Source organism: Dermacentor silvarum, chromosome 7 (genome assembly GCF_013339745.2).
Source record: "Dermacentor silvarum isolate Dsil-2018 chromosome 7, BIME_Dsil_1.4, whole genome shotgun sequence".
Taxonomy (NCBI): Eukaryota; Metazoa; Arthropoda; class Arachnida; order Ixodida; family Ixodidae; genus Dermacentor; species Dermacentor silvarum.
Genome location: NC_051160.1, coordinates 77280192 through 77301162, shown reverse-complemented (window position 1 = coordinate 77301162; position 20971 = coordinate 77280192). Strand labels below are relative to the sequence as shown.

General features: G+C 42.4%; 1 protein-coding gene and 1 long non-coding RNA gene across 4 annotated transcripts in view; one reads left to right on the top strand and one right to left on the bottom strand.

Moving 5' to 3' along the window:
• LOC119458245 (uncharacterized) overlaps positions 1 to 20971 on the bottom strand; it is a 162165-nt gene that overhangs the window by 62308 nt on the left and 78886 nt on the right. The gene's annotated exons all lie outside the window — the stretch shown is intronic.
• Positions 852 to 9789, top strand: LOC125946818 (uncharacterized). The gene is made up of 3 exons (XR_007467900.1): positions 852 to 964; positions 7067 to 7156; positions 9350 to 9789. It is a non-coding gene; the product is annotated as an uncharacterized LOC125946818 (long non-coding RNA).

The following is a 20971-nucleotide window of genomic DNA, read 5'->3' as shown; positions in this document are numbered from 1 at the left end:
AAATATTCTGAGGATCTCGAAGCGACGGTAAAATACATTACCTTGGTTCTGTCCAGCTAGGAGGCATATGCATATTTTTAAAGTTTCGCTAAAGTTACATGAGACGCCCTGCATATCAGCACAACAAATGTGTTTCGCGTAAAAGCCGACTCTTCGGAAACATTAAATTTAGATTGCTTCAGTGGTATATTTTCTGGTATTTTATTTACCGCAAGATATGTTTCGTTTTCTGCTTTGTGGTTATTGTGCCCGCCATGGTGTCTCAGTGGATACGCTGTTTAACATAACGCTCAATGAGAAACTTCTAGGTGGACGTCGATTATTGTGTCCGACAACCGTTGATGCCATACAATAAAAACAAACATATATAGCCTGTCATATTTTATATACAGGCGTTGCATGGAAATATACACACATGTCCTTAAACTAGCTATGACTGCTAGTGTTGACCGCAGCCACATATACATAGGGCTGCATATGTATACGTCACCTTTCTAGAGCAATTATTTACATATAAAAATAAATATGATGGTTGCACAGGTAACCTACAAGATTGGGTTGGTTTTTCTTTTTACCTTTATTGTGAGCTGTAAATAAACATGTGCAAGATGGTATATTTCTTGCACACAAAAAGTACGTTTCACGTACAAATAAATGAAAAAATTTTCTGCAGTTCTTGGTGCCGAACGAAACTATATGGGTATACAATTCCAGTAAAATAAATGCGGATCATTGTAAAGTAGATGTCATACACTCAACATCGACTGGCTATGCCATATTCAACGGGTACTACATCTTCAAAGACCAAATGTAAGTTTTAAAATTGTGCTCAGTGATATGCGTTTCTAGTGTTTTTTCTGCTATTTTACTACAGAACGCAGCATCACTCTCGGATATCTTTATACTAACTGGAGAAATTTGAGTGAAACGGAAACGCGCAACGCATTGCGCATAGAAGGCCTAGGTGAATATATATTATTTTGCTTCCTAACACTACGTACGGCCGCAGTATATACAGCTGTATATCGCTTCAACTGTTTCAAACCTGCTGTCATCAAAAGTAAAAATACACAAAATACTCGCGATGTGTTGATATAATTTGCATCAGAACTTGTAGGGCATCGCGTCGTTGGAAGTCCAGCGTTAAATGCTTTTGATGCACTGTTTTTACATATTGTACTATATAATTGCTCTCCGTTGTCAAGTTCCTGAACGTGTCTGTGCGTCCGAACAATTACATCGTTTTCTTTAACAGTTTTGTCAGGTGTGAAATAGGTACAGAAACAGCGCCGACTAATTATTATCTAATTATAAATACGCAGCAATGTATGATGCATTTTATTACCACAAAATTCATGCTCCAAATGATCAACGGTTGTCTCTGGGCAAACACATAGGTTTGCGATGCCGTCCTTTATTTACTAGACAATTTAAAGTGACACTGTCAACTGTATTTCATAAAAATTTTGTACATAAATTTTACGCGTAGGGACATCACACATTTAAAAAAACCATGAATATTACCGCACCTTTAAGAATAATAGACATCAGTTCTATTATTGAAGATAACAGAAAAGTCCTAATCTTGTAGTTTCAGATAATCATAGGGACATGCTTTCAAGTAGTAGTGGCTTCTGTGAACTTGTTAACAGCTCATAGCACTTGAATTTATATTCTCTTTCTATCTACCTTCTTATTAGTGTTATTATTTTGCAAATTTACTGTGGGTCAACATAGTCAGCGTTAGGTTTTTCTATGCTGAAGCCCACATCCATACAAAATCTCACGTGTACATGGCAAATTAGCCGCAAGCGGATTCCAATGTGTTAAATATTTACATGTATAATTCATTTCGAGCCACGATTTCCTTCAAAATCAGACAGCAGCCGGGCAAATTTCATGCCGGCCTCACTACCCTGTATGTATTCCCAACGCAGTCAGGTGTAGTTACATAGGCACCGACTTCGACGTCAGGATCGACTCGAAAATCCCGACCCACACCGTCTGCTGCCATGGTCCTTCGTGAATTTTTCTGCATACGTGCCAAACCAACTGGTTACACAGTATTCACTCCTCTAACCACCAGGCGTGGCATGCTAGCCCAATATGGCTTCATGACAACGTGCTAACACCTATGACCGTGGACTCGGAGGCACAAGTGATCTCACGCGTATACATAATAACGACACGGGAAAAGCGGCAAATTGAGAACGAATGGAAGCGGCAAGAAGATAGAGAATGAAGTCACTTGGAACAATGGTCACCTGTTGTCGTATGCCTACATGGACGCATAGAATAAGTCAACCTCTTTTGACAACACACATGAAAAGACGAAGGCAGAGCCAGTGTTTGTCTACTTATTGTGTGTTGTCTCCAGTTATGCGCTGGTCGTAGTATTGCAGAACCAACTCGCTCATACTTACACAATAAAATACTAGGGTACCTAAGCACTTATTAGCTCTGAATGCGAATGCATTATTGTCCAATTGAACGCCGCTGAGCGGTCCTTCGAGTTTTGCGTGGCGAGTGATTTTTTTAGCTTCGATTCGGGGTATGTCATCCATTTTTGCGATTAAATTGGTGCTGGTAATTTTTGGGACAGTCTTTACGTTAGCATGTTGGCTGTAGACCGGAATCATTTGGGCAATATTGATGAGAAATGCCCCATGATACTGACGTCCTGCGCGACGAAAGGCCGAGGAAACAGCAGCGGCCACCAACGGGGCATCGTCGCGACGCCCCGTGGCGTCGCCTCACCGTAACTCCTCCGATGAGGCGCGCTGGTGCAGTGGTGTCCCGGGGCTTGCTTCACCGTTCACACAATACCTAACGCGCTGGCACAGTAGGAGGTGTTCCGTTTCGCGCACTCTGCTCCCCGCCAGCGCGCACTCGTGACGTGGCATCGCAGCCACTGGGAACCAGGTGCCGTTTCGCTGCTATAAACGTAGCTGGAGTTCTCGCTCAAGAGCTAATTTGACGGTTTCGCATCAATAAATCAAACCCTACTGGTGAGCAGCCGTCATCGGGTGGCTTGCTGACTGGGTGCGTCTGTGGTCTCTGCCTATGGTGCCGCGGGTGCAGCTGAGCTACTACCAGGAGCCCAAGGTTTCTAAGACTTTCGTATGGCCACTGCGTCTGTCAAAAAAAGGCGTTGTTCAGGATTTGAGGTCATATATGCACCTATGTTTGCTATTCCTATCCCTTGCCCATCTACTCGAAGCCGTCCAGAATAAAGCTGCGCGATTCATCTTGTCATCCTACTCCCGATTTCAAAGCGTTTCATCTTTGAAGCAAACACTAAACATGCCGCCACTCGCAATGCGCAGAAAATGTGCCACATTATGCTTTTTAACACACTGTATCATAGCAACAAATCATTTGCCCAGTCACACATTTTACCGCCACCTCATACTTGACATCGCATCGATCATGCCTATAAAGTTAACCCTATCTTCGCCCGGATGGAGAAGTACAAGAATCCGCCGTTAACCTTATCAATAAAAGAATGGAATGAGTTACCCTCCAGAATTGCCAGATAACACAGTCTTCTTTATTTCATTCAGCATTACTAACGTATTCACAATCCTAGCACTTTTAGTAACAATTTTCTCTCCCAGAGCACTTATTCGCTTTCGTATTTTGTTCTTGCTTCGTTGAGTGTGAATTTTGTAAGAATATTTACCTTGTTATTATGTTTCACGACTTGCTGTACCCTAAAGTGCTGTATTTACCACCTGCGATGCTTCTTCATTTGTAAAAATTGTGTTCTACTTTATGTTCCCCCCCTATGTAATGCCCCTGTGGGCCCTTAGGGTATCTAAATAAATAAATAAATAAATAAATAAATAAATAAATAAATAAATAAATAAATAAATAAATAAATAAATAAATAAATAAATAATTAAATAAAAATTTGCTTTCGCGGCTCAAGCGTCTGCCGTATCATCAGGGTAGACACCTTTCGCCTCTCGACTGCCACCCTGGTGAGCTTCAGGTTACTCTGGCAGCTCGCCTTGCGTGATAGACATGTTGACTGACTGTTCCCACGCTTCGATTCCTGTATGCTAATTCTCCGAAAAATTAACCCTGTGTTTTCTCTCGGAAAGCTGTTGAATGGCACTAGAACAACCGCTGTGTTATTGCCTTCGGAACGGGGCCGCATAGATCAACGAACGTGGCCATGAAGTGTTCTACCAGGCCACCTGCATCACTGTCAAGCAGTTCATGTGGAAGCGATAGGCGACCTGTCCATGTTGTGGATACTAATGTTTAGCTTATGTACCTCAAATTTCACACTCTGGACCCTTTGCAACCATGAACGCCCATGAATAGACTAAGAGGCAGCGCTATGTTGGAGAGCATGTTCATGGTTGGTGTCTAGTGGTCTGTCGGACATTTCTCCCAGCAGTTCTTGTTTTCAGGGGCATCCCTGATGTCGTAACTTCGAAAGCTGACTTTTTCCCATGGACGTTTTGTCCGACCTCGTTCTACTCATGATCGACCAAGCTCACACTATGTTCCGTCATTCTACCAGCACTGGCACGCTACTGGCAGCATCGGCAAGTGAGCCTTCGATTTCGGCTCCCTTGAATTTGGTACTCACTCAACAGCATGCACTGTTCGATGATATAACGGCAGGCCTCCCAGCCACAGATACCTTCGTAGGGTGACTGTTCTCAAATGTGTTCGCCATTGCGAATGTACGCTGAACGGGAGTGTGGCGGTGATTGCTTAGCAAGTGTTTGAAATGCTCGGCACTGACTTCATTAGGATTACTTCAAAACCTCGAAGAGAGCCTGTGACTATCGCTTGGGACATCAAGTTCTTTCTTCCATAATGTGTCAGATCAAGGCAGATCAACAGGTGGGTGATGTCCTATTAGCCGTCTGTATTTTAGATTGACGGGTATATTGATACAGTGTAAAATTTGAAATGTTTTTGATTGCTCAATCTGCGGACGGGATACCTTCAGATCTATGTTCCTGAAGAAGATGAGTTTAACACAACCTTTTGGGCTTCAATATGTTGGTATATGTATAAAGGAGAGGGAAGAGAGAGAAATCACTTTATTCAGCGATTAAAAAAAAAAAAGCATTGACGCCCTCAGTCCAGGGCGTCACTTGCGGCGTGCTTCAGCGCTAGGCCGATGTATAAAGGAAAGTTATTTAGTTGTCAAACTGGCCAAGGGTACTTTCAAGCAACTATGAACTTCGGTGAGGCGCTTCTGACCTGAAGAAACAAACCGTGTTTTATGCTCGGGTGTCATAGGGATGTCACAGGGATCGTTGAGATCCTGGAAAAGTATACGTTCGCAATTTGAACAAAAAATCCCTTCGAACAAAGTATTCCGTGGAGTTTCAGTAAAAATGCCAAAAGCAATAGTTTGGCAATTACATTCAATAAGTCTTGATTATTTAATCAACTTCTCGAATAATATAATGAGCGATAGCTTTCTGTCGCTCAATACGCAATAGATGAAAGCATTTTTCTGAGCATGAAAGAAGCTCGCTAATACACGAAAAATTGCCACGCAACTGGCCGCCGAGGCAGTTTGCACGGTGTTTTACATGTTGCTCTACAATTTTCCCATTTACACTCTTCATCTAATTATAATAATATATGAATTAATTATTGAAGTTCACGAAATTATTGAGACTAATTATGCAATAAGGCGCAATGCAAAAATAAACTGAGAACATTCACATGACGCCAAACGAAATTTGTCGCAAAATATCTTCATTTGTTGCAAACAATATACACGCATTGGGGTTAGTATATACAGAAGGCGGTCCCATAGCACAAGGCTGAAAGGGGACCTCTTGTTAGAAAATTACATGTTGACAAGTACAACACAATGCAACTAAAAAGCATTAAGTAATTATTGATAGTAATAAAACAACGCAAACTTGCAATAAAAAATGCCAGTAAAAATGGTAACAAAACAACGTTCAGTAATTATACATAGCTATGAAAAGAACGAAACATACAGTAAAAATGGCAGTAGGATCGGGAACAAAATGACGTTAATTATGCTATATAGCTATGGAAACAACTCTGATGTGCATGAGTAATAAATGTGAAAATAACGCACACAGTAATAGCTCTAAATGTAAGAGAACGCCGATATAGAAATACAGATGAATTATAATTGCGAGATAAGATGTTTAAGTTCTTTTTTAAAAGCTGCTAATGACAATTCTATAGTGCTTAGTGGTATTGAATTCCAAAATTGAATAGGTGCAAATATGGTAGTATGTTTGCCGTAGTTAGTGCGTGCATGTGGAAGTAAAAAGTTGTTGTTTGAGGCAAACCTGGTAGGATTAGAGTTTAACAATTTAAATTTCTCCAAAACGTAGGTTGTTATGGTACCGTTAAGACACTTAAATACAAGAATGCCCAATTTATATTTGAATAAATTACAAACTGTTAGTGCACTATGTTGCTGAAAAAGTGGGGACGCGCAGGTGAACGGTGAACTGAATGTTAGAATGCGAATGGCTTGGTTTTGGAGAAGTTGAAGTAGGAGGGTATGAGATGGATAGGTATTCGCCCATGACGTGATAGAGTACGTAATATGACTGTGGATGAAGGCGCAGTACAGTTTAAGCAAAGTCTGCAAGTTGAAGAATGGTCGTGCTTTAATTAATGTTCTGATAGCATCAGGAATCTTCTGCCTTATTATCTTCGTTCTGTCATGCTACGTGGTATTTGCATGTGTTTAAATCTTAGTCACCCTGTATAGCGATTTCTCTTTGCTTAACACCTTATCATAATTCATCTGTAAAATACACATTCTAGAATTGTCATCCTGACCACCTATTAACAGTAAAGGAAGGCTAATGCGGAATCAAGGGCATTGACTGTATTTTAGGTTTTTCATATTGTGAACAAACTGCTGCGCTTGCATGTAAGTAAACTACAATTGAGCAATATTTGTTAACTTCGCACTTGCTGGTAAAGAAGCCGCAATGCTTTATAATGAGCAAAATATTTGTGGTAAGTTTTTCTATGCTTTTTCACTGTGAAGTCTTTATTTCTGTGAAATTTATTTCTTCTTCCTTTGCAGTGAACCATACGATTGCGAATGAGACGCTAATATACCGTAGCAAGAATAACACCTGTGGCGTTTTCAAAGTTAATTTCTTTGATGGAGCTTGTAAGTGTCTCTAATATAATCGTTTGTTTGCTTGAATGTTGTACATCAACAATACGTATCAAATATGTTGATAAGATTCCTGAATAATATATATATATATATATATATATATATATATATATATATATAAACCGACTGTTATCGCATCTATACATACTGCACTTGCCTAAAGAGAACGTTCATGAGAAACATTATGCTCAATTGCTTCAACAGTTTTTTATAGATAGATAATTAGTCTTGTGCGCAATGTGTGTTTTGAAATGCATTTACAGAGCTTTGGCAAAATTTTTTCAAGGTAAAATATTTTTCTACACATGAAAAACTTTGCTCATTCGCCGATTGAAAGTCGGGATCTTCATATTAAAATGTATTGTACGGTTTCCCGCGCCGCACACCAATATTATTTTGAGGCATGCCACAGCAGAGGACTATGGAATAATTTTGACCACAAAGAGTTATTTAACGTAAAAATGCATAGTAGATGGTCGTGTTTGTATGTCGCCCCCATCGAAATGCGGCCGCCACAGCCGGAATTTGATCATAAGCCCTAAGCCTCAGCAGTGCGACACCCAAACCGCTACTCCACCTCGGCGGTATAGGTTCCCTTATTAAAGCTCATGTAAAAAATACAGGTCCTTATTAGGCAACCGCTTAAAAATACGCGACTAATCTTTATATCTTAAAATGAATCTACAATTTATAATGTTCTAGTGTTTCCTATGTCCATGGCTTTGATACTTTACTATGTTGGGTCAGAAAAGTTATCGGTTACGCACGTGCAGCATGCCCTGTTTTCACTCATCATGTCAATGTGCACACTGTCTCCAGAAATCCAAAAAATATCTACTGTACTAAGAGCTATATAATATGCATATGCAAAAGCTTAGTTCAGGTTCTGTTCCAATCGAAAGAACGGCTTTTCCCAGAGAACGCCAAATTCCCTCGGTGTAACGCCAAATTCCCTCGGTGTAGTCAAAGATACCCATACCAAGTGGGCGCGTGTCCAAATCTCATGAACCTACGAATACCGTCACTGTAATTGCCATTTCCTCTTGAGTTATTATTTCTTCATTATGCATTTGGAAGCATGATTAATGTATTCATTTGAAATCATTCAGGTTCCATCGATGTTTTGCTATCTTTTATGGGTCGTACTTATGTGACGTACCGGCTCAATACAGTGATTTAATTGTTTATTATTCAAGTACAGAGGTAAGACATAATTCATGACCTTGCATTGTCTACCAAATTGTTTCCTAATGTCTTCTTAGACCACCATTATTTGTTTTTTTGTTTAAACAAAATTCTGGATGTACAGTAAGCGTAAACCAACGTTGTCCCCAAATTTCGACAAAACATATTCCAATCCGCGTTCAGACGCATCTCATCTGAGCGCCTCTCATCGACGAAACCGAGACACAAAACGCTGAGCGTATATATACGGCCGCACTTGGTGACAAGCACGCGTATGCGTACCAGAAAAGATATCCGGGGGATAATTTTTCACAGCACGATAACCCGAAAGTGCAATAACATGATATATATGTGTGTGTGTGTGTGTGTGTGCGCGCGTGTGTGTGTGTGTGTATGTGTGTCTTCGACAGCCAGAGACTGATAATAGGTACCAAAATAATTTTGACCAACAACAACAAAAGCACAAGTGCGTACTCCAGAAGTACACACAAATGATAGGTAATAGCATGAAAGTGTAGCAACGTGGTCTTGGCTGTACGTTGTGAAGAGACAATAAGAGAACTAGCATGAAGACAGTGCGTCTCACCTACAGACATGTATGTTGTGGCCTGGATTGTCCAGCAGGAAGCTGAGCACCTTTGAAAGCATGGGCACACCGTTGTTCATTGGAACTTTCCGCAGTTCCCGCACCATTCATCAATTTGATACTCTGTAGACATGATTATTAGCCCGTGATGTAGGCTTCGTCTTTGTCAAGTTGAAATACGCATTTCTAATAAGGTATTTGTGATGAATCAAATGATTTACACTTTATACAAGTGTTCGTTGTTTGCACTTGAAAGCAGACAAATGAAGATCGTTGTGTGCGTGAAATGAAGAAAATTATCTGAAACTTATGTGGTAGTTCAGCTAAACTGTATTACCAATGCGTGTGTTTTTTTTTGCGTTTTGCGATGTAACGTTATTGCGTAGTGGGAGTAAGTTTGTTTTTCCTTTCAGGTTATGAAACATGGTATGAAATTCGATTAAAAAATTCATCTCTTTTGGACGGACCTGATTCCGAGTGTCTTGCCACATATACCGAGAATCTAGGTGTGAACGAATCGCGTTACTTACCATCAACGTTCAACTACAGCGCTGAGTGCCAATGTATATTTCAAATAAACTAAAAATGACGGCAAGGGAATATCATGTGCGGCGGAGGAAAGAAAAGTGAAGTAGAATACTGGCACTGGATATGTTAGCCGAGGATTGGGCAAGATATTTATCCATGATTAATAACGCAATTGACGCGAGAAATTCTTAGATCACTTGTCCAGTTGCCTCCATTTTCCTGCCTCCTTGTGGTGTTTAGATTTTCGCTACGTACAAGAATAACTTGCACGTATGTCTGTTTTATATTACACGACTACATGCCTTCTGTCCAATAAAGTAGTAAAGCTGCATGCCGGAGTGTTCTTTGTGCAACATACAGCATACTGCCAAAACATCACAGCTACTGAAAGTTCAAATAAACGCATATCAGCTGAGACCGCCAAAAAACTTGATAGATCGGTCGCTGATCATCCAAACATGTGAGGTAATCATTTCAAAAAATTACAAAAAATATTACCAATTTTGTTTTTCTGGACAAAGAAAAAAGTCGCATCTTTTCACATATTATGTTCAATCCCAGCTCAACCAACATCAAAATATTATGCTTTTAAGCATACCCCTAATCCTGACGTTTTCCTTGTATTGGCATTTTTATTCTGCTTATTTTTTTTTATTAACACGTGCTATCCTGCGTAGCAACTTACTCGGCTGTTTGTGATTTAAACTGTTTTAGTAACAAACCAACGCGGTTGGCCATGGAGGCTATAGCATCACCTTATCCGATAGACCCATGTGACGCAGCCTTGAACGATTGAGCACTGCACTACACGAAATCGCTGTCAGCAAGACAAATAAGTGCACTGTACAAAAACCTAATTTTTCTGAAACGATATTGATAACTGCTTTGTGATTGCTGTGGTAAAGACTGAGGTTTTCCGTTGCTACTTTAGAGATATTCTTAGCTAAAGTTAAATATATCCACGAACGGTGCACAGAGGTTGACTGACTTGGTTTGTTGAAGCACATGAGACGAAACTGTTCCATCACAAACTGGACAAAGCATTTCTTTTCTGGTTTTGAGCTGTCCACATTGAAGTCTCCGACAATGGCGACTGGTGTGATGGAATCAACTTTCACCCCATAAAAGTGAATACGGATGAAGCACTTGATGTCGGCTATCGATGTGTCTTATTCGTGTATTCCTATCGTATTTGGCGTATTCGCATCGTATTTGGCAGGAACCCATGCCTCCTGCCTAGCCTGAGCATGATGCCGTTGTGCATATTGACGTTGCTGTTCACGTGGCGGCACACCTTGTTCAAGCTCCTCAAAACACAAATGAAATCAGTTGCTAGGCTGGTTCTTTTTTAATATGTGAAAATGTGGTGATGTCACTCCAAGCTTCGTATGCTACTGTTGCCGCTTCCTGGCAACTGTAGCTTATTGAACTGTAATTTTGACCGGAAAATGCATGCGGTGAATGATACGTGCTTCGCATTGTGCGAACGCACCTATTAAACTATTAAACGTTTTTCACCCTTGTTTTTTGCACTTCGTAATTGAAACAAATACTGGGGTGGGCCTTGCATGCGCAATTAAAATAGAGATGGGCACTTTTTGCTTCAATCGGCGACGATTTAATCACCTTAGGACTTCATACTTGACCTCACGGCGACGGCAACGGTCGACAGCACAAATGCGCCTGGAATGTCAATATAGTTACTATCGCAATAAAATAGTAAGCAATAAGCCGCAGGGCAGTTTTTTTCGTGTGGGCCAACTTATCGGAGACGCGCTTGGCAGAATTATTTTTGTACCGAACCATCTCATTTCGAAAAAATTTTGAATTGGAAGGATTGACAATATCATAGCAAATCAAGCTATATGGCCATAATAAAACAATCGTAATGAATTACTAGGTACTTGACGCAGATTATATTACCAGTCGTTAATTGGTTTCGCCTCTAGTGAGCAGTTGGGCACGGATCGCGTTTGGCTCTGAATTTATTTAGGCCATGGAAAGGCGTCTAAACCCGCCACGTTCACATGTTTCTAGCAACTGCCTGTGAGCAAATCACTCAAGAGGAACCGTTAAAAAAGCCCATGCCTCGGTAGAGCATGGTACAGTTGCAAGGCAGGCAGGCCTTGAACAACCGAATGTACACATAAATAAGTAATAAGATGTTATTGGTGGTGTCTCTCAAGGATGCTATGAGTTCAAGGAACGGCGAGGCAGCATGTGGCGCCGTCTCGAAAGACACCGACGACAAGCAGCGCGCGCAGAGCGAGCCAAGTGTTGGCGATGCTGCTGGACAGAAGCGCTCGTCTTATTCACAGAAGAAATATTTTTTCTGTCTACGAAGACGCCGTGAGTACAATGTGATTTTCTATTTGATCACAGCGCACACTAAATTGGCAGGAACCGACAGAGTAGACCGAAAAAAGCGTTGCCAATTTGTCTTTAGCCCAACGTGCTGCCAGCCCGATTTGTGGGATTTTTTCACTAAGGTGAAGATATTGTTACGCGAAGGACGAGTCAGTACGACGAGCAACTATTTACAGGTTATACTTACAACAGCGGTTGCATCGCTGACCGGTTAGATTCACAGCGCGAGCCCAGCTCGTTCTTCCTATTCTTTTCTCGAGTGATGGCACCCGCGCGCCTCGTTCAAACACGCAAATACCACACGCATGTAGCAATATTATACGACGCCATTTACACCCGCCTGCAATGACCTTGTCGGTGTAGTTCATGAATTTCCGCGTGAAAATATGCGGTGATAAAAGTTTTAGTTCAAGGCACATGAAAGCGATCCTTGCTTACAATATGTGTACGTGCAAACCATCCATGGTATTTACATAGCTTCCCATCATAGCATTAACTACACTAACGCAGAACGTCGTGAAAACAAGTAACAATAAGCCAAATTTCGAGAATGGAAAAGAACAAAATAAAAATTATGCAATCCCATGCGCTGGGGGAATCGATGCAAGCGAAGCTTTTTATGCTGTTTGCTTTGTTTGACGGTAATTAGCGAAGATGTTGACGGCAAATGTTTAATTTCTGCAACGTTTCGTCGAACACTAGTGGGGTGAGTTGATGTTAAACGTTATGTTGTGTTCACCACTGCTGCTTGTCTGCATAGCACACACAACACAGGGGGAGGTGTTTGCTTGAAACGCTGTTGTTCACCATACTTCATGACCTCTGAGATGGTTAAGCATTTTTATTGTCTCACGTACGAGCGAGGAGTGTCTCAACTACGAGCGAGGAGTGGCAAGGCTGTTATCCACTCGTTTTGCCATTGCGTCGGTTCTACGCATTCTACGCCTCCTTGCCCCCTCATCTCTACCATTCTATCTAGCTTCCCTCCGGACTAGCACGTTAGTATAAAGGTAAGCGCTGAAATTTCTGCAATGCTTTTGCGGGGAGTCACGGATAATTAGAGTTGTCAAGAGGCTAATGTGGTGACGCCCAGGGAGCTCCAGAGGGCGTTGTGTACATTCGACGCGTTGCAAATGTCCAAACGAGTTTCTCACGTCGCTTTCCCTCTCTGCGCGCGCCCCTGTCGTGCATGCACACGCCCTGAACCACCACCCGACGCGGTGTGCCAGACAGCGCCAGCAGCAACAGTGGGAAAAGTCGATGGACAAGGCAAAGAAAGCTTCGCTTTACAACAAATAGGTCAAACTAAACGAAACCAAGAGATTAAAAGGGCAGTCTCTTTCCCTCCCTTAGCTTTATTCTCAGTTATTTCGCATTCACATCAAACAAGCAAGACAAACGTAACTGTAATACTGAAAGCCCCAACTCGTACCTCCTTGTAAAGACCGCAGGACGATGTAACGGTTGCCTACAAGAACACCTGCAGCAGCACCAGTTAGAAAAAATCCTGTATCCTACCGCAAACGAGCTAACCATCGAATATACACACGTCATTTTTGGCGTAAGGCCGGCAGCGCTTATAAGGAGCAAGTCACGGAGCCTGCACTGCCAAGTTAAAACGTCGACACTTGATGGCGACGATCGGCGAAGTTTTCGTTTTGAAGAAATATGCGGCGAGCACACGAGGTAGCGCGGCTATGGTGGCTAGATGGGTAGGTGTGCCAACCGAGCGCAGTTCACCACTTCTCCGCATCATGACGTAGAAATGGCGCTGCGGACAGTATAACGGTTCAGCCGCGCGCAACGTCGGCTTCGCTGTGTATAGCTGCGTGTTTGATGTTCTAGCTTTAAAGTGCGCGTTATGTAATGCCGTTTTAGGAAATGTAGGCAAAGCCAGAATGGGGAATTTGTTACTGTCGTCTAGTCAGAAGACACGATATGCTGAAGTCAATTTTCTAGTTTGTCGATTGGTCACATATATTGGTATAAACGCGGCGCTCCAGCCCATTGCATTAAAGGCGTAGATGCATTTTATATGCATAAAACAATACTGCCATGGTTTTATGCGGTATATGGAAACGTGTGTAAATGTTATTTAGTGAGTTCTAATATTCCAATTTCGAGAAATCCAGCTATTGTGTTTATTGCTGCCTCATTTACGGTATTTAAATTGTTGTGCATATGGTTCACTGTTTGGTGGCAGTAAAATAAAGCAATACGTTTTTAGCTAGATTCACGAATATATTTAAAATACAAGAAACGTTCTCGTAACTTGAGTCAGCAGACGCACCAAGATAAATTGGTGGGCCAACACACAAGGTGGCCCACCACATCATAACTTTATTCACAGCACACGCCTTCGCTTCAGGTGCTTCTTCTTCTCCCTGTTGCTTTCGCGCGCCATATTCTTGCCCTTGACGAGAAAGTAAAGGCGTGTGATTGAATAGAACGCCACAACATCGTTTGTGAGCTCTTTCTTGTGCGGCTCACAGCCGACCAAATGCGGAGGATTCAGCTGCAGAAAGGAGGCAAAGTCGGCGATACTAGCTGTTCCTTCGTAACTCCTTTAAACTAAAGCACAGCGTGAAGGCGTCTTCGAGCGATGCTACCAGTTTTTGTAGTGCTTCAGAAGGGAGCTACAGCCCTCACCTACTCATTCTGTGGAATTCAGTAATGTCCCTGAGCAATCGGAGCACTTGGTTCTTTGAAGAAACTTCCTTGCTACATAGCCTGCTATATAGAATATAAGCCTAGAGTCACTTTCCTTTTCCCTGTAGCAGCGCAGCGGTGCTCGATGTCGCAGGCGCTGAGCACCTCATGGGCGGCTTCCAAATTTCCAATGTCGATCGAGGAGCTCATCGACGTACGCTTTTCGGTGTACCGCTTGCTCATTAATGTCGCCGATACTGAGCATCTCGGGGCGAACATTTATGCTTTCTCCGAAATTTAGAGCCCGACTAGCAGTTCGGAGCGAAGTAGTAAGTGTCCTTGGTGGTCTTCTTTGGTGGAGCAATGCTGCCGCTAATCTCGTTGGTCATTTTTCTGACTTGGAACATTCCACATCGCTTAGGAACTTGCAAACAGTACGTGAGACGCGGACCTCTTCACCTTTGAAACTTACACGAACAGACGACATACAACTATTCCAATACGGGCTGCATTTTTTTTTTGCTCGCCTCCTGCCACCTGTAGCAGACGACGGGCGCTGCGGAACCGTTATACTGACAACAGCGCCAATTTTGCGTTATGACGAGGAGAAGTGGTGAACTACGCTCCAGACGCACCGGTCGCCACACCTACCCATCTAGCCACCGTAGCGCGGCCGTCGCTACGCTTATACAGGCTTATGCACATTGACATTGCGGCACGTCCTTGTGGCGCTCCTCCACTAGAGTAGCTTTGTAGGCGAAGCAAGATACCTGGTAAGGATTACCAATAGCAGGAACATAGGCTCGGCGTATAAAAGGTGTAATGGAATTGCACTGCAATCTTAACTGGAACAGAAAGCAAAACGACAAAATAATAGCTGGGAGGAAGGGCGTGATCTGCGTATCCCCGAGCTCTTTTAGCTACATAACAATACTAATAGAAAAATGAAGTACTGTTTGGCAGATATATTTCAATCCAAAATAATATTTTGTTATTACTTAATAAAATACAAGCAACGCTGTTTTATCTTGAACCTATTTCAAAGAAGATAACGAGTGTACTGCAGAGCTTGACGGCAGCGCACCAGCGGTAGGGATAGACAAGTCCAACCCACTGTATCCCAGAGGCTTTAGGGCTTCTGAGCTGTCTCTGTTTTACCACGCAGTGTGGCGTATTTAATCCCCGCGTGTTTCTTAATTTCGGCTCCGACATTGAGACGTCGCACTTGAGGGACTAGCCGTGCTCTGTAGGGTTTGTCGTTTTATTGCGCTGGGCTTGCAACCGGAGCTACTGCGAACAGTGAAGTTCTCAGCACTTAAATGCAAAAGCAGCTCTATAATCGCACTGTACATTGGCCAAGGAGAAAACAGGCGCAGCGCTTTGTCGTGCGAAAACGTGACACGTGCTTCGTCACAACGAAAAAAAAGCATCACAAAGAATGAAATCCTACACTTTCAACTTTCCGACCGTGATTGTCCTCCTTTTAAAGAGGACACTCCTTTCTTACCTTACTTGCTTAAATTCAGTTCGCACACTGGAAGCGAGAATCCGGTGCGACAGAGAATTCACAGTTCTCGTCAGCTGGTTGCGTGGATGAACAGCAATTTTTCCGCCTGAAATAACTACCTTATCGCGCTTTCTAGGGCCTTGTAAAGCTGTTCAAACCAGCTTTTTGCTCAAGCATTCATTTGAAATTTGTATTTTGAAAAAATAAAATGATTTGATTCGATTTCATTTGTATCGCAGGTTTGATTTTTTCAATTTTCACCCATGTTCTTACAGACTCCACAAATATGAGGCATTGTATTGCAGTGCATGGTTATTTTACAGGCTTAACAAAAAATTCAAGAGCAAATCATATTTCCAACGGCAGTCAGCTCAGTTCGAAGGGCACGTCGCTGCATTAAGAGGATCGGCGAAGGTCTCCTTTTCACAGCAGTAGGTCTTTTGCGAATATCACCCAGACATATATTCAACTATACTAAAACACAATGGCTTGGTTTGTTTGATCTGTGGCAGTACAGTGAGGCTTCCTCTTCAGCAATCGCTGCACGGCGAATGCAACTGCTACGTTTTAGAATCACGAGATCCGCACGGGGACGATTGCCAGCATCACAATCGTCACAACCACTGGAACAAACGGCCGTCCTCGCAATTGTGCCATAGCCAAGATGGCGGATGGCGCCAGTGTTGCTATATGTCTATTCATTGCGATTATCGCCTGTTATCAATTAGAATATATTGATAATTTCCGTCTGGTGCCAGCAAACGTAGCCGTAGGAGACGGCAGATGCACTCTCAAGAGGAGCCCGTTGCATAAGAATTCAAACCACTGCGAGTCCACGGCCGCGATATTCCCCACGTCTCCAGCTGCTCTAAATTTTGCGCGGACTTCTCACTTCTGCTTCCTGTCCTTCCACAGTAATTGATAGATAGCTGCACATGCTTTCAACCCTCTCGGGCTTTCTTTTTCTCGAAGTACGTACTTCTATTCCTTTACATCTGCATTTGAATTCTTCATCCTTCACATGCAGTCACGACTACCGTTGCGCAATTTGTTCGCGAATAACCCTCGCATATTAATTGGCCAATCATTCACACGGTGCAAAAACTAGCCTAAAATGCGTGCTTGTTGGGACTAGTGACTGATAAGAAAGGTCGGATATATAAAATGTGTTGACAATCTACACCAATGCCGCGATCGCGATGTTTCAGAACCTCTGGTCGACCATACGTGTTAATTTATAATTAAAAATTTGTTTAGTGAATTTCTCTGAAATATCCCTCCACATATCTGTCTGTACATGGTATTTTGTTATTTAAGCGCATTACTTCGGCTACAAAGTAAGAACTTGTGTAATTTTCGCAGCTGGTATTTCACTTCAGTGTAACGGCAGTTTCGATATTGTTATTATCTGCGTATATATAAAAAATAACCGATGGCTAAGAATTGCGGCAAAGGCTGCCTTACATTTGCGGTACGACTCAATGGATTGTGTGCTTTATGTGTAAATTGTAACTCATTCTGATGCTGCGGATCAGCATTATGATTAGCGAATGAAGTTTCACATGTAACGCTTGCTTGACGGCATCCATCCAACTCAAGATACAGTCATTGTCTCTTATCCTCTTCTGGATATCTTTGCTGCCACAGTTGCAGGGCCTGTTTAATTACAATGTAGAGTTGTTCAATGTATAATTTTACTTTCTTCATTCAAGGTATATTCATTATTGTAATCTTGGAAAGAGATTGGAGTGGCCAACTGACAAAAATATATTCAGTCTTCATTGAATCCTTAGTGTTACCGACAATATGCTTAGTTGCACTTGCGATTAAGTGATGCAAACAATCCGTTTTTTTTTTCGATATCGTCATCGTTGTGTACGTTTAAGGTATATGTACCGATGTTGACATATAAACGCCGGCTGCAAAACTCCTCGGGCCCTAATCCGGTCTTTTAAAAGGTGATACTGCCATCCATCCTACTATAGAAAGAAGCTAAAAAAGAAATCCACACGGGTTTCTCAGAAAGACTCTGCGCTGTTGAAGAAGAACTTGAATAACTTTTCCTGGGCGAGTGCTTTAACCAGAAACCAACGCCTTTCCGGGGTGTTTTCTTCATCATCTGACCTAACCAGCAGGATAACAGCCCCACGATAGGGAGAGATATTATACAACTCGAGCCACAGAAACACAGAATATGGCCCTTCAGGAGAAATGTGAAGGAAGTTTAATGAAAGCGAAGAATTTCCAACCACCTGGCACGAACTAGTATTCGAACAACGGAGTAGAATAAATTCTTTTTTCAAATGTGAAGCATTCATTTTGACAAACCCTCACGATTTTTCTTTGCAGCTTCTTTACACTCCTGGAAAAGAAAACTTCTTCCTTTCGTGAACTTTTGTGCAGCTTGCCGGCTTCAACGAAACTAATTTGGCGTACCTGCTTGCCTTTCCTTTGATGTACTAGAAAGCGCCGTTTCATGCAATGTTATATTATCGGACGAATTTTCTAAAATTAAGAATTTTCCATAAAGAATACAGACCATTGTGAACATTACATTTGCTTTCAGGTTTTTTTACTAAAGTATATCTAGAGATATTGAGTATTAAACAAATAAGTATTATAAGGGGAATAAGGCGTGGCAGAATTCGCGTTAAGGCCAGAACATGGCGAAATGTCCGACAGTACTATAGCACATCAAAAATGTTCCCGATAGTATTCACAAAATTCTTGAAGCTAGAAAATTAGAAGCAATCTGCAAAAAAATTCTTTCACTGAAATCAAATGCATTCTTTCAGGAGAACAGCTTATCAGTGGACATCACCTGCTTTGTATACCTGCTTTGTATTTTTCTATACGTTTATTGGTCAAAAAATTCCGCTTCCTTGATTACTTCTTTAGGCTGGAAAAGACTTTTAACTCCTCTACGCATCTTAACTCGTCGAAAACCTTTGTGAAAATAAAATAACCAGAAGGTAACTGTAGAGGATCAGGTCGGAAACGTTAAGCACGAAAAATATTTCCTAGAGAGCAACCCAGACATGTTCAGAATTTGCCACAGAAGCCATGACAATTATACTCTCAAACGCACTTCTGAAATTGCTTTACGAACATTTTGTGACCTTTATTCAACCTTAAATGAAAGAAAAAGTACTGGGCTCAACACAGAAATGTAGACTAACCATCTACACGGCATTGCTGACATATGAAGTTTACAATATTTAAAATTAAGAAAATAAACCTGGCGATACTCGCACATGTTCGCCCTGACAGCATGTCAATACCCTTTCCGCCTCTTCTTTCGAGACATGGTAATGCCACTGACTTAGTACTTCAGCAGAAAAGGGTAGACTCACATACATTCGTTTTAAAGAACAATGTGACGGAATACAGAGTCCATCAGCCCTGGCTTGTTCTAGAGTAGTAGGAAAAGCATGGTCATATAAATCGCAAAAATTTTAACCTTTACTAGTGCCAAGTTTTGTTACTTTGGCGATAACTTTATTTGCTTTTATATATGTTAATTGTTCGCAGTTCAAACAGTGCCCTCCTAGTAAGGCTAAGGAGTGCAGTGAGACATTTAGGAGCATTACGTCAAAAATTCTGACCGTAAGTTATCTTAAGGGCATAGCACTGGAGAAATCAGCAAATTCATTGAGTGACCTCACATGTAGGGTAGAAAAGCGAACAAAATCCAAGTAACCTCCAAGTAAGAACCAAAGAATGCGCACTGCCGATTTGGGACGAAACAGTAACAACACACCATACCTACAGTAACTACGATAGGATCTTAGCCCAAAAGGCCGAAACCGCGTCCGCCATGTCTACGTTCGCACCGTCCTTTCTTTGTCGGAGTTCCAATCACTTGCGTGCCTAGTTTCCTGCCACTTTCCCGGGGCGGCGGCACCGTCACGCCTGTATATAAAACAAAGTGCCATTCTCCATTTTGAATTTTACTTCTCTCGTTGTAATGGGGAGGCCGCTTATAGTGCGCGCTCCCGACGACGATAGTGGCCCTCCACATTTTGTGTGAGATCTGTGTCGTGTGCTAAACCGCTTCGCTGGTCATCCACCTTCACAGAGTGAAATCGCTTATAATTTTTCATTTAGCTGAAACCAATGCTCGAACTCCTTAGGAGCAACACTGAGCGCGTTAGGACCGAGTCGGTGCGGGCGGCGTGCCCACACGGGCCTGTGCAGAAGCAGGTGGTTTGAAGAAAGTTGAGGTTAGAGCCATAGTGACGAAAAAACCATTGACAGTAAACCATTGACAGTCTGACCAGTTATGCTATCAATCAGGGGACAGTGCTTCATGTCTAGGAGCAGGTAGAAATGTCTCTGGAAATCGCCTTCTGAAATTGCATAACGGATATCTGCTATCCAGAATATCCACTGAAACCCGCTTTCAGGCCGTGGTCAATGGTGAGACTTCCGACCGTAGGTTGCATTGACCGATGAGTTAATAGCCTCAAAGGGGGCTGACTTTCTGTGGGGACGCCAATTTGAGACGCAAGGATAATGCTGACCTGCACCGGCATCAAAATGTAAGGGCAAATCGGTGATATGGTCAGTGATGCAGCCGGCTTACCGAATGGCCTTGATCGCCCTCCGCTGTGAATGACGACCAGGTACAGCGTTTCTCTCGTGCCATGAACAAGGGGGCACCGATCGACAAGCAACAACATCAAAGTGGCGGCGGCAGTAGCGCGTGTTCTTCGGTAAAAAAACTGCATGAAGCTTGCGGAAACGACCGACGTACGGAAGGCTGCGTGACAGAGTGATGAGGTGGACAGAATCGGTGATTAGAGGTGCGAGTGTCTCGAAGCTCTTGGCGCAATTCGGCTACTTCAGATGCGAGATTTTCTGCTTCCTGGAGTGAATCGACCGCGGACACCGGAGATACACCGGCAGTGTTGATGGCTGCTGGTGGAACGTCTGTCATTTCGTGGGCCAGTTCAGCAAGTTGCGACAGAGAACTTTTATGAGC